Source organism: Lycium barbarum, chromosome 11 (assembly GCF_019175385.1).
Source record: "Lycium barbarum isolate Lr01 chromosome 11, ASM1917538v2, whole genome shotgun sequence".
In the NCBI taxonomy this organism is placed as follows: Eukaryota; Viridiplantae; Streptophyta; class Magnoliopsida; order Solanales; family Solanaceae; genus Lycium; species Lycium barbarum.
The window spans coordinates 75,482,654-75,495,735 of record NC_083347.1 but is presented as its reverse complement, the minus strand read 5'-3'; the positions used below and the strand labels follow the sequence as shown (position 1 = coordinate 75,495,735).

Genomic DNA, 13,082 nt, shown 5'->3' with positions numbered 1-13,082 from the left:
GTAGGCCGTATTTTCTCCGTTTCTGGCAAACAATTGGGTTTAAAATGGGTATGGTCTTATTTTGTTCCCATTTTTTTTCATCCTTCCAAACCCTAGGGACAAAAATCATCCCTCCAATTCTTCAAATCAAAGGTAAGAACACTCTTAACATTTGTAATCTATTCTAACATCAAACCCATGATTCTTGTGATCAAAACCTAGGGTTTGCCGCATAATTCTTCTCAAAGTGATTCAAGCTAGGGTTTGGGTGTTCCTCATTAGGAAAGTGAATTGTTAAACTTTTTTTAACATATTAAGGTATGTCTCTTTAAAAATAAAATCCTTTTTGAATATAAAGGTAATTTGTATGTCTCTTTAAAAATACAAGCCTTTTTTAATATAAAGGTAATTTGTATGTCTCTTTTGAACATACTCTTTCTATCGGTTTTTATGAACTCTTTGGTTGTGATTTGTATGTCCCTTTTAAAAAAATCCTTTTGACTATGAAGGTGTTTTGTATGTCTATATTTCAAAATTCGTCTTTTCATGTATGTCTAGAATTTCCCAAAAATCTTTCTTGAAGTATGTCTATATTCCAAAAATCATCTTTTCAACTATGTCTACTTGTGAAGTACGCTTATATTGTGAAAGCATGAATTGTATTTAAGAATCCTTCCTTGATTGTTTGTATAAGTTATAACTCTTGTTTGGTGGAATTTATTCTGGAATTAAAGATGATTTCTTTTAGACGAGGTCATGCGTGTGTAGGGTCAAGCCCGCATCGAACCTTATACGAACTATACTACTTTGTGAAACTCGTTTTTTCCATTATTGGATGATTGAACTTAATCTTCTAAAGGTTAGACCTTAAACTTGTTTTGTTGTTGAATGGGTTTCTTGAACTTGAAATTGAATAAGAGATTTGAATAAGATTCTAAATCAGTTATGACTTGAAATGTCTCCATTTTGAGATGATGACTTGAGAAGTGATATTCGGCTCTAAGACATGATTGATGATTCGGTAATATGCCATGATTTGTATTTTGTTGGTGTTTGGGCCTGTATGGGCAAGCTGTGCTAATCCAGAGGACGATTAGCCATTATAGATCCTAACGTATTGATACGAGTATTGTTGTGTCAGTCCAGAGGACGATTGACCTACGTTATTTCCTAGCGCGGAGTATCTATTGTTGTGCTAGTCCAGAGGACGATTAGCCTCCGTCTCTTCCTAGACCCGAGTATCTATGGCTGTGCTAGTCCAGAGGACGATTAGCCTCCGTCTCTTCCTAGACCGAAGTATCTATGGCTGTGCTAGTCCAGAGGACGATTAGCCTCCGTTGCTTCCAAGCCCGGAGTATCTATTGGTGTGCTAGTCCAAAGGACGATTAGCCTCCGTATCTTTCTAGACCGGAGTATCTATGGCTGTGCTAGTCCAGAGGACGATTAGCCTCCGCGATTTCCTAACCCGGAGTATCGATTGATTGATCTACCTGTGAGTGGCTTGTTTCATATCTTGTTGCCTGTGAGTGGCTTGTGGTGATTTGAATTCGTCAGTGAAATACTTGGCTTGGTAAATGGTAAGGAGTTAAGTTAATGTGTCTGTCATCTTTATTCCTGGGTTTGAACTGTTATTTTCATTGATATCATTTTATTGATTTCATTCACTATATCTTGTTTTGTTAACTATTGCTCCTTAGACACTCACTGAGTACCCAGTACTCAGGCATACCATTGTTGTTTTTTATGGTATGTTAGGTATCATTGAGGAACAGGTTCGTGATACGCCTACGACTTAAGAGAACTTGCTGCTTTCGAGACTATTCGGTGAGCCCACATGATTGTTCATGGGGCACCATTCTATCTTTACTTTTCATCTTTTAGTTTTGGGCTGCATCCCGATGATTTAGACATTTCTCATTATCTTAGAAGCTTCATAGTATACGTTCTTGTGGGTAGTTGTTGAGTTATTGATTAACTCTCGGGCACGTTATTACGTTTGACTAAGTATTTGGTGAATAAAGACTTCCGCTGATTTAATTCATATATTCATGACTTGTTACATTTATTTTATAAACTGTTGGAGGCGAATATTGAACCTGGCGGGTTCAAATATTGTTATTGCATTTTTTAGGTTCTTCCGATGTTGTTCATGACGTCGGATGCCGGTCATGTCTAGGGTGGGTTTTGGGGCGTGACAAGACTATGATGCAAAACATGGAATAAATGTAGAAATTCCTCACCACACATGGCACAAGTGTCAATCAAGATGGACCAATTCTATTCTAAGACAGATAGGATCATGACGAACTGCAAAATAAGAACAAGCTATATACAGAGTCACAACCATGAGCTAGGTGTCAGAAAGTCTGCCAACGTTTTCATTACTCAAGCACTCACAGGAACGTATTACACAAGCTCAGGCCTAAATATGCTAGTATCAAACAATTCAAAGGGGTCTTTCTTCTCTCTCCTTTAGGACTCCTAAAAATAAATTACTCCTAAAAAAAAAATTACCCGGTTCAAAGGGCCCCCATCGGGAAAGAACCGAGGCCATAAGAAAACCCAAGGGGTGGATGATCAATGCCACTAAAAGGGAAAAAGAAGCTATAAAAGAAAAATAAAAGAACGAACAAAGATTCAAAAATCTATTTGAATTTTTATTAGCTTTCTGTTTTTTTTAATATATATGGCTAAGAAATAAAAATAAAATTTAAAAAATCCTATAGCATAATCATCCTTGACCTCAATAATCAGAAGTATCCACCCCACACTTAAAAATATGCATTGTCCTCGAAGCATGTATAGTAGAGAAAAAATAAAACAAGGGTAAGAAATACTCCCTGAGACCCTCTAGGGCCTAGCTAGAAGCATAATCCTCAACATTAAGGGTCAGGACGACCCCACACTTAAGCCAAAACATGCTACTTAGCTTTCAACTTTGGGTACTCAGACTTCCCCTAATCTACAAAATAAAAACAAAACAAAGCGTGACACTATAAAAATAAAATAAATTAAAATTAAAAAAAAGTACAAGCTGGGTTTCCTCCTAACAAGCGCTTGATTTAACGCCGCGGCACGACATGAATCAACTTTTTCCTCCACCTCGAACTTATGAATTGTACCCCCAATTTTGCATCAAATTTTCTATCACGCTTCTGGAGCGGTGGTGTAAATACAAAGGAACCAAACAATTGGTGTTGTGTAGCATCCCTTTGGGAGGATACCACTTACAAAACAAAGGCTAATTTCACACTTACAACGTTTAGAAGAAATTTATACCAAAAGATATTCACAAAAAAATTAATGGCGGATATAGGTCCATGCGAAAAAAAGGTGAAAGTGCGGCATTTTGTTTCCCATTATACACTACGAAAAAATTCTTAGATGAAATATAATATCAGAGTATCAATTTAAAATGGTAACGCCCTCCTCAAATAGTCAACACATTTAAGAAACTTCATTTTGAAATTATATTTTCCAATCAACACCACTGCAGGTTCATAATATACACGAAACTCAAACTTGCGATTATCACAGAAAACTAGTATCTTCCTTTGTACATAATTACAAGGCAAAATGTAAACCCAGTACATGGGATGACTTGGGATAAAATCACACCTAAAAATAGCAAAACAAGTTACCGAGCTCAAGTTACAAGCTTATGGTCTTGTGGTCCAACAAGCCTCCAAAATTTCATACATAAGTGTGACATATGGATCATATACAAGTCCCAAAATTTTACAAGACCTAAATGCATATGCAAATGTGATCTTCACTAAAGATCCCAAAAAGTCTACTCCAAATGGCCATCTTCATATCTCTTCCCGTACATTACCTACGATAGAAAACAACTATTGCTAAGCATAAAGCTTAGTGGCGTATAAACTTTGGGCTTGGAGCCATTAGATTTTCCAATTCCCTTATCTGACGTAGGTAGCTCAATAAGATAATAATAAATCAAGTAAACAAGTATATCAAAGTATCAAATATCAAACCTTAAGGAGTTTCCAAATGTCGAAATCAATATTTGAAGGCTCAAGTGTCAAGAAGGCTTATAAATCTATTCAAGAGAGTTTGTCAAATAACCAATTTCGCCCAATATGTACGTTATGCCATCACATCAAGCACAATCAACAACAAGAAGGACCGGAGTCCCAAATCAAGTAGGGTCGTCACCCAATAATTAAGAGAATCAAGAGCCACGTTGAAAGTGGCTTTCCACTCATACTCGAAAATGGACAGAAGTCCATCATCAAGACGAAATGTAAATCCAAAGTCAAGATAGGTAAGATCCGAATCAAGAGGCATGCCGATATCGGTGACAAAGTCACCGCAACAAGAAGGACAAAGTCCCAACAAGAAAGCAAAATGATCAAGCAATTCGTACAAGTGGGCAATTTAGCGAATATTCTGCAATACTTGAGATAATAACCATACAATGATATAAGATGAAGAGAAAGGAAAAAACACATCAAGATACTTCAAAAGTTCCAAAAAATAAAGATATTCCAAGTTCAAGTTTATACACAAACCTAGGTGTTTTACCACATAACAAGTTCTACCACAACTCAAGGAGTTCAAATCGTCTACGCCATAGACCAACTAAAGTCCACTTCGTCAAATAATTCCTCTTAGCTTGTACAAGAGCATATATACCTTAAATACACAATCAAATATCTACTTAAGTTCAATGGTTTCAGCACATCGAAACTAAACATGAAATCATTGAAAATCACCCTAAACTATGAAAGCAGGAATTCTAGACAGTACTACTGTCTTGTATTGTGGCTCGGTTTCAAAGAGGTGAATGACAAAAATAGACTTTGTGGCCTTAAAGAAAGTTGTAAATATATGCCTTGGGGTTTCAAAGAAATTTAAATCACTCCTATAGCAGTTTTGTACAAAAATATATGCTCAAAATATTAACAGTAGTACATGTAGGGTTTGCAAAACAGAAATTTGGGCAGCACCTGCCCTGTACTTCATCACCCCTTGTCCAGTAAATAAAAGAAAAACTAGGTTTTGGAGCATTAACAAAAGTTGTAGGGCTATGAAATATCTTTCTAGAACATCTTGGATCACTTAAAAATAAACATTATACAAGGAATTATGCTGAAAATACTAACAGGTGTCCTGTTCAAAAACGGGTTTTGTAACTTACCTCAATAGTGTGAAGTAGTTTGTGGCACAACCAAAACAATTCTTGATGATTGATTTAGAGGATGAATATCATGAGAGGAGAGAAGCTTTGGGGTTCTATTTTGTTGGAAGAAACGAAATATGAAGAGGAGGTGGAGAGGATATGAGCTAAAGGTAATATATTTACCTTTGGATAACTACAAACTTTTTTTTTGTTTTTGTTTGGAATACTACAAAAAGGAGCTGCCCTAAATATATAAATATCTAATCCATTTAATAATTCACTAAGATAATAATAGTAGTATCTTACATAACTACATCATAACACTTCAAACAAGTTCCAAATATCGTCAAGTTCACGTTCAGGAAGTGCGAAGTAAAATATACCCTTACTATCAAGATATGGTCAATCAAAAATTCAAGAGTTAGTTTAAAAAAATTTGGGGTGTTACATGTTGCATTCTGCACTTCTTGGCCCTTAAGTGAGGAATGTCGTTTTGTCTTTTTGGTGTGGCAAATTTCAGGATATAAGGCTCTTGTTCCTCATCTATACACTTCTTCATCAGCGTGGAAGGTTCGATTTCCATGTCGCCAACCAAACATAATGTAGAAAACTGTTTAGAATGAGGACCAACACACCCCAACTCTAGAGATGCAATATTTTTGACATCCTCACTTTTGTACACTTCCTCAACATTGGCATCATCAACAAAGATCTGATCAAATGGTTGGAATTCCTCTATCCGCTACACATGTTGGCCACTATCCAAGATAATATGTAGTTGGGCATTAGACGCCTCAACCTTTTTATTCAATTGAGCTTGCAGGTCATGGATATCTGAGCCAAATTGGACTATCTCTTGTCTGAGCTTTGTTCTTTCTTCCATGAAGTATGTCATGTCACTTGTAATTTCATCAAGATATCCCCCCATACCTCTAATCGGTGAGCTCGAACCATTAGCCAAGTATCACTTACAACATCCACTTTATGAAAATCACTTGAGAGACTAGAACAACAGTTTGGACACTCATTCCACTAACCACCACACCATTTACAAAAGTTCCAATCATAGAATTTAGAAGGGTCACACAACACATCTCGTATGATCCAAATTTTAGAACAATTTTCCCATAAGTGGGGTCCTCCACAAAATGCACAAAAATCATTAAAACAAGAATACCCAACATTCGATAAATTTTCGTTCCAAGATGCCATGTCAAGAAGAATACCAGAATATTAAACAAAAAAAATAAAAAAACAAACTTGAATAGACAAAAAGAAAAGTCTAATCTTGTTATATCCCGTAATTTTGCACATTCGAGAATTTCGAAACAATTGTGACTTGTATGAGATAAGGCGATATTTTGACTTTAGTTAACATGCATTTGTTGTTCATGAAAAGTATTGACGCGGAAATATCGAGGAAGGTTAAGGGCAAAATTGGAATTTTAGAAATTTGTTCCGTGAATTACAAATAAAAATCCATAACCAATTGGGCTCAAAAAAAATGAAAAACAAAAGCCCAATTAGGAGAGGTGGCTGGCCATGGAACAAAATAAAGAGGCCCAAGCCCAAGTTGTAACATTATGTGATAAATATAAGAAAGGAGGGGCTAAGTCATCATTTTGTAAGAAGCTTCAAGAACAATTGAGAGAAAAAAATAAGAAAGGCCTACGGCCAAGAGAAAGAGAGAAAGGAAAGAAAAACAAAATCTAGCTTCCAATCTTGGTTCAAAAATCTTGTTCCTCTTGAATTCCTAACAAGTTCAAGATGCTCTTCGACGTGGCATAATTAGTTAAGCAAGAGGACAACGTTTGCGGCGAGTTGAAATTTGAAGAAAAGGTAAGAATCTTACTCTTTTATATTGGAAGAATTATATATATATATGTTGTAGCATGTGGAAATGAATAAAAGTGTGAAATTGATGTGTTATGGGTGTGCTTGTGTGTGGCCGAATGTGGTGAGTGTTGGAGAGAAGATGAATTTATTTTATTTAGTATGTTAATTGTGTTGTTGTAGTCCTGTGATGAAAATGGAAGGTTAATGGTTCTAGTTGGCATGAGAAAATTGTTGTTAAGTGGTTGTCGGAAAGTATGTGATTTTATTATAGTTTATGTAATTATGAGAATGAAGTTGTAAGATGCAATTTGTTGTGGTTGTAAATGAAATTGGAAGATAAGAATATGTTGTGGATGTTTATGTTGAAGATTGGAAGTTTAGGTGGATTATGGTTTTGGTGGAAAGTTTGTATATTTTGTATATCTTGTGAATAGTTTGTAGAAATGATATGAAATGCTTTCAAAGCGTATTGTAATGATCTTGAATTAGTTAATGGATATGGAAAATGTTGATATTAGTTTGATAGTGTGAAGTTGGAATGGAAGTTGTTGAACTATATAGAAAAGAGGATTATTTATGTTATAGTGTGTTGTGTGGTAATTGTTGGTGTTGTTGGATTGTTGGGTTGTTGTTGTTGATATATTGGGCTGAGCTAAGTCTCGGGGATGCTATATGTATAGGGGAAGTGCTGCCGAAATTTCGGTAGACAAATATAGACTTAAGTTTGAATTGCTAAAAACTAGCAACTCATAATTGGTAACTATGACCAATTGTAGGTTTTGGGCGAAATGGGAATTGAATTTGAGCAAGCGTAAGGCGCAACTAAGGTATGTAAAGCTGCCCTTTTCTTCTCTTGGCATGTCCTAGGTGTACTAGATTCGGATTTGAGCCTCGTGGGTTATTCTGCTCATAGAAATGCGAGTCTGAATTTTGGTACTATTCATTCAGCACAATTGAATTATAGCCCTTAAGTTTTGTTGGAAAACTGTTCAAACATCCATAACCCGTACAGACGTGATAGACTCGCTTTGAAACCTTCATGGATGACTCCATAGAGTCCAATGTTTGTAATTTATATCCGCCACCTCGACTTGACCCGGGGTGGGCCCACAAGTTCCGAAACTTCCTTCGTTTGTCTCACTTGAGCTATTCTGGTATGATATAAAAGTAAGTATTCTGATATTCTGGATAAGCTACTCACCTTCTATATTTTTCCTGATATACGATTCTTGTGTGATGCATGATTCTGGCATGTGTGATTTATATTTGGAAAGTAATAAAGTTGGCATTTATATTATTGTGCGCACTATGTGATATTGACCGCTGGACCCCTGACCGCGGTGTGTACGACATTGACCGCTGGACCCCTGACCGCGGTATGCCGCACTATGTGATGTTGACCGCTGGACCCCTGACCGCGGTATCTGCGACATTGACCGCTGGACCCCTGACCGCGGTATGTCGAGTTTGGGATGCTAACCGCTGGACACTTGGTCGTGGTATGTGTGATAGTGACCGCTGGACTTTTGGCCGCGGTAATTGTGTGTTTGATTTTCTGTGTGTATGAGACGGAAATGTTTTTCAAAAGAAAGCAAAGTATTTTGGCATTTTGATTGTCGTATTTGCCTTCCGGAACCTTTTATGTATGATTTGTACGTCAGATGCAACACTTTGGTATTCTGGCTATTGTGCTCACCTTCTGTACATTTTACTTCGGTTATGTCTTCGTTTTCTGTACTTCATGCTTTGCATACTCAGTACATCTTTCGTACTGACCCCTTTCTTCGGGGGCTGCGTTTCATGCCCGCAGGTACAGATTCACGTTTTGGTGACCCACTGGCGTAGGATTTCCCTTTTGCGGTTCGGAGTGCTCCCTTTGTTCCGGAGCTGACGTTTTGGGTACATACTCTTCCGATGTGTATGTTTATGTTTATTCAGGGTACGGCGGGGCCCTGTCCCGCCATCTGATTATGTTGTTCCGTGTTAGAGGTCTGTAGACATAGACGTGGGTAATGTACAGTTTTGTTTGGACGCGTTGTGTAAATTGTGTTTGGGCGGCCCATCCGCTGTGGCGGCCCTATCGGCCGCGTGTATGTATGCTTCGGTACGTTATGTATAGTATGATAGCCTTGTCGGCTTCTATGCAGTATATATGGTTGTAGGCACCAGTGTGGAGCCCCGTCTGATATTCATTTATGTACGAGTCGTCTGTATGCTGTATCTGGTAAATGAGCGCGTAGGAGTGTCCAGTCCGGGCACTAGTCACGGCCTACGGGGATGGGTCGTGACAAATCTAGATAAACAATTAATTTCTAAGTCCCCGGCAACGGTGCCAAAAACTTGTTGCTCCCAAATGCACACGCAAGTATACGCGGTCGTACAAGTAATATAGGATTGTTAAGTCCAGATATCATACCCACAGAGACTTATGATTAACCGTCAACTAAATTAAACTAATGCTAATTATCTAAACAAGAAATAAAATCCAAATTTGTATTTACGAACTAAATAAAAATAAAAGAAAACAAATAATGAACTTCAACCAAGAAAGAGCAGATTTTTATCAGAGAAGAGATAGATCTAGGGCTATGACCACTAACAATCCAGTTGAGTCTTCAAATCGTTCTACCTATGGGTTACTAGTTGACGGGTTGATTTTAACTTTATGATATTCTCTCGAACTACTCAGAAGCCTGTAGATGCTACTATAGCGCCTATATCTCTATGGTCGTCAGAGGTTAGAAGAACGCATTTATTTTTTCGTATTCAACTAAGTAGGGCTAAAGGGTATATCTCTATCCTCAGTAGCAAAATGATAATATCGAACAAACGCTATTTATTCTTATTACGTACGTGAATTCCCTCTCTCAGGTCCAACTCACGCACCACAGATAGTGTCTAATTAGTGATCAAGTAATTAAACAATTAAGAACAAGAATAAATAAGCAACCCAAAGATGGAAAATCAATAGGTATAAATGATAATCACACGTCAACTTTCATGTTTGTGTCAAAACCCTAGAACTAAAGAGTTTAGGTCCACATAGACATGGAAGAAAAAAAAACAAATCATCCGAATAAAAATGTCAAAATAAGTATTACAGAGAAGAGAAGGTAAAACTGTCACGACCCATCCCCGTGGGCCGCGACTGGCACCCTACCTGGGTACCCAGACCAAATCGCATATTCATTTCCGAATCCAAACTTATTTCAGAATTTTCAAGAAGTTATATCAAACATAATTTATATCGAAAATATGTCTTAAGCGGTCATATCAAATCAAACTCAAACAAAGCGGCGGAATAGACATCGCCGGTCAAAATACAATTATATACAAAAGGGCCATTTGGGGCCATCATATCAAACAGACCGCTTTAAGACCCGAAAGCAAAATCAGCCAATAAACACATAGGACCCTCGCCCCACATATATGACTACAGGCCTCTACGAACTCAAAACAAAAACATATGGCGAGACAGGGCCCCGCCGTACCCAAATAGTCAGATATACCAAATATATACAAAGCAAAAGAGTCTGTACCAAAAGTGGACTCCGGATCGGATAAGAGTACTCCGGAATAGCAAGAAGTGAAGCCTACTGCGGAGGATCACCGATATCTGCACCTGCGGGCATAAAACGCAGCCCCCGAAGAAAGGGGGTCAGTACGAAATATGTACTGAGTATGTAAAGCACGGAGTACAGAAGTATAGATCAAAACCGAAAGCAAATCAAATGTCAAAGTGGGGTACTAACTGGTATGTCAAAATCTGTATCAAAATCATATACATATGTTTTATGCAATTAAAATCATGCAAACGCTTAAGAACGTGGTCGCCACTCCGACGCTGGCGCCACACACAGCATAACACCAGAAGGTTTCAAATCTCCGTACATCTCCGAACATAATCACAATCATCAGTGAGCGTATCGCGTCCCGAGCCATATCACAGCATAACTCCATACGGAACCGGGCCCTATGGCGAAGCCTCGGGAATCGTAACACAGCATACGGCCGAATTTATCATACAGCGCACGAATCAAAACCGGCCCGGGAACCGGTGAACGAAGTCATAATAAGGCACGAGCGGAGTCGTGAGCAAACAAATGCAAATCGTATTTCAAAATAGTGATTCAAAATAAAGTAAACTCATAAATCATATCCTATTACAAAATAGTCGAATACTTAGTCGACATAAGGTTTCATTTTGCAAAACGATTCCAAAATGGTCCATATAGTTCAAAACCTGGATTAGTGCATCGAATAGTCCAAACATACCCCGTGGAAGGATGTTCCAAAGATCAGAAGTGGTACGTTCAACTCTATTCTCAAAGATGGCCCGAAGGGCAAATCGGGCATTTTGGGGTAGCGGACCCACCTCGAGTCGAAGTGAGGTGGCGAGCATATTCTTTTTCGAGCAGTAATATGCCAAAGGTCATACATAATCATTTCTAGGTTACCCGACCACATTTCGATAGGTCTCGGACGAATAGTGGCATTCTAGCCAAAAGGGAGCCTTTAGGCTTCAATCGAATTGAATGAATAGTAACCTTTCTGTGGATCGGGTTTCGAGGAGCAGAAATGCTCCGGAAGGTCTCATATTCAACTAACACACTAAGATATGCCAAATAAAGAATTGGGAAACTTTACATACCTCTCAGATGTCGTAAGCTCCTCCAAAAGTCCGTCCCGTTTCGTCAAAAATCTGCAAATGGTCAAAGTTACCAATTGAGATTCTTAGGCTCAAAAATGCCTTTAACTCCATATTTGCCTACCGAAATTTCGGCAGCATTTCCCCTATAAATCTAACATCCCCGAGGCGTAGCTAGGCTCAAATTAACCAACCACAACAGCCCACACATCAACCAAACAATGTAAACAACAATCAATTCACTCTAGCTTCAAAGTCCTACATGATTTCTTAAGTTGGCAACTTTCCATTCAAACTTTCAAAATTCCAATTCTATATCTACCTATTTGTATTCATTCCCACATTCAAACTTATACAACCACATTCTCATTACAATTCAAACCATACACGAAAATTGCACCAAAATCCATTAGTTCCATAATTCTTCAAAACATTAAAATTCACGACGAACATTCTAACTAACGTCGTTTCAATCCGAATTCGTCAACATCGATATAGATTCATATCTAAAGTCTATAGCACCCCAAAATATACATTGATATACATAAGAATACCAAGGATATACACTTTCCGATAATATCCGAATTCGTTTTCCACCGCCAATTTAATTCAACAATCAATCAATTACGATCTAAGGGTCACAACAACACATTATGCCAACTTAAACAAGATCAATTCAAACCATTTCTTTCCTTCCATAACTCACGGCCAAACACACTACACACACACACCCACGACTTTCTATTTACGTTAAAATTACGGGATCTCCATCTACTTCCAATGCTTAACACATTCACATCAATTCTATAACATAAAAGGGGCAAAATTCTTACCTTTCCTTGAAAACCCGACTTGTCGAAAACGTCGTCCTCGTGCCAAACTATTTATACCACGTCGGAGAGCGTCTTGAGTACTTCACAAATATGTAGCAACCAAGATTTTTGAATCACCACACAAGCTTGGAATTTTTCTCTTCTTTTCCCTTTTCACTTCGGCCGAACCCCTTTTTTTTGGTGAGTTCTTGATTTATGATTTGTTTCTTGGATATTTCTAAGTGTTCACTAGTATATATCCTTTTAGGGGTCATGTGCATAGCACATGACCCTTTTAAAATGGCTTGGGCCTAAAGACATGGCCGGCCCCCTTTGTTCTTTTTGGGCTTCATTTGAGTTGTAATTTCTTTGGCCCAATTCTTGAAATGCCCCGTTTTGTAATTCCCGAAACTAATTTACGAAGTTCCAAATTTATCCTCGGCCTTCCCCGAGGTCTTAGCATTTAAAGATTTCACAACCAACATAGTCATATTCACAAAAATTAAATCATTTCCTTTTTAACACACAAATCGCAATTATTTCTCGATTTCCAATTATACGAAAACACGGGACATAACATTCTCCCCCCCTTAAGAACATTCGTCCCCGAATGTTAGATTAATCTTATAAGGTCTTATGATCAAGGCAGGAGTGTCCCTTTTTA

General features: G+C 37.9%; 1 protein-coding gene across 4 annotated transcripts in view; it reads right to left on the bottom strand.

The window, feature by feature from the left end:
• Positions 1 to 466: 466 nt before the first annotated feature.
• The window catches only part of LOC132616546 (plasma membrane ATPase 1-like), a 63,306-nt gene continuing 50,690 nt past the window's right edge, over positions 467 to 13,082 (bottom strand). For 3 of the 4 annotated variants that reach the window (XR_009573252.1, XR_009573254.1, XM_060331023.1), the window contains one exon: positions 3,484 to 3,814. The gene's annotated coding sequence lies outside the window, so the exon portion shown is untranslated. Of the gene's footprint in view, positions 2,942 to 3,483; positions 3,815 to 13,082 lie in introns of those variants that run through there. The other variant, XM_060331025.1, reaches the window with a different exon arrangement.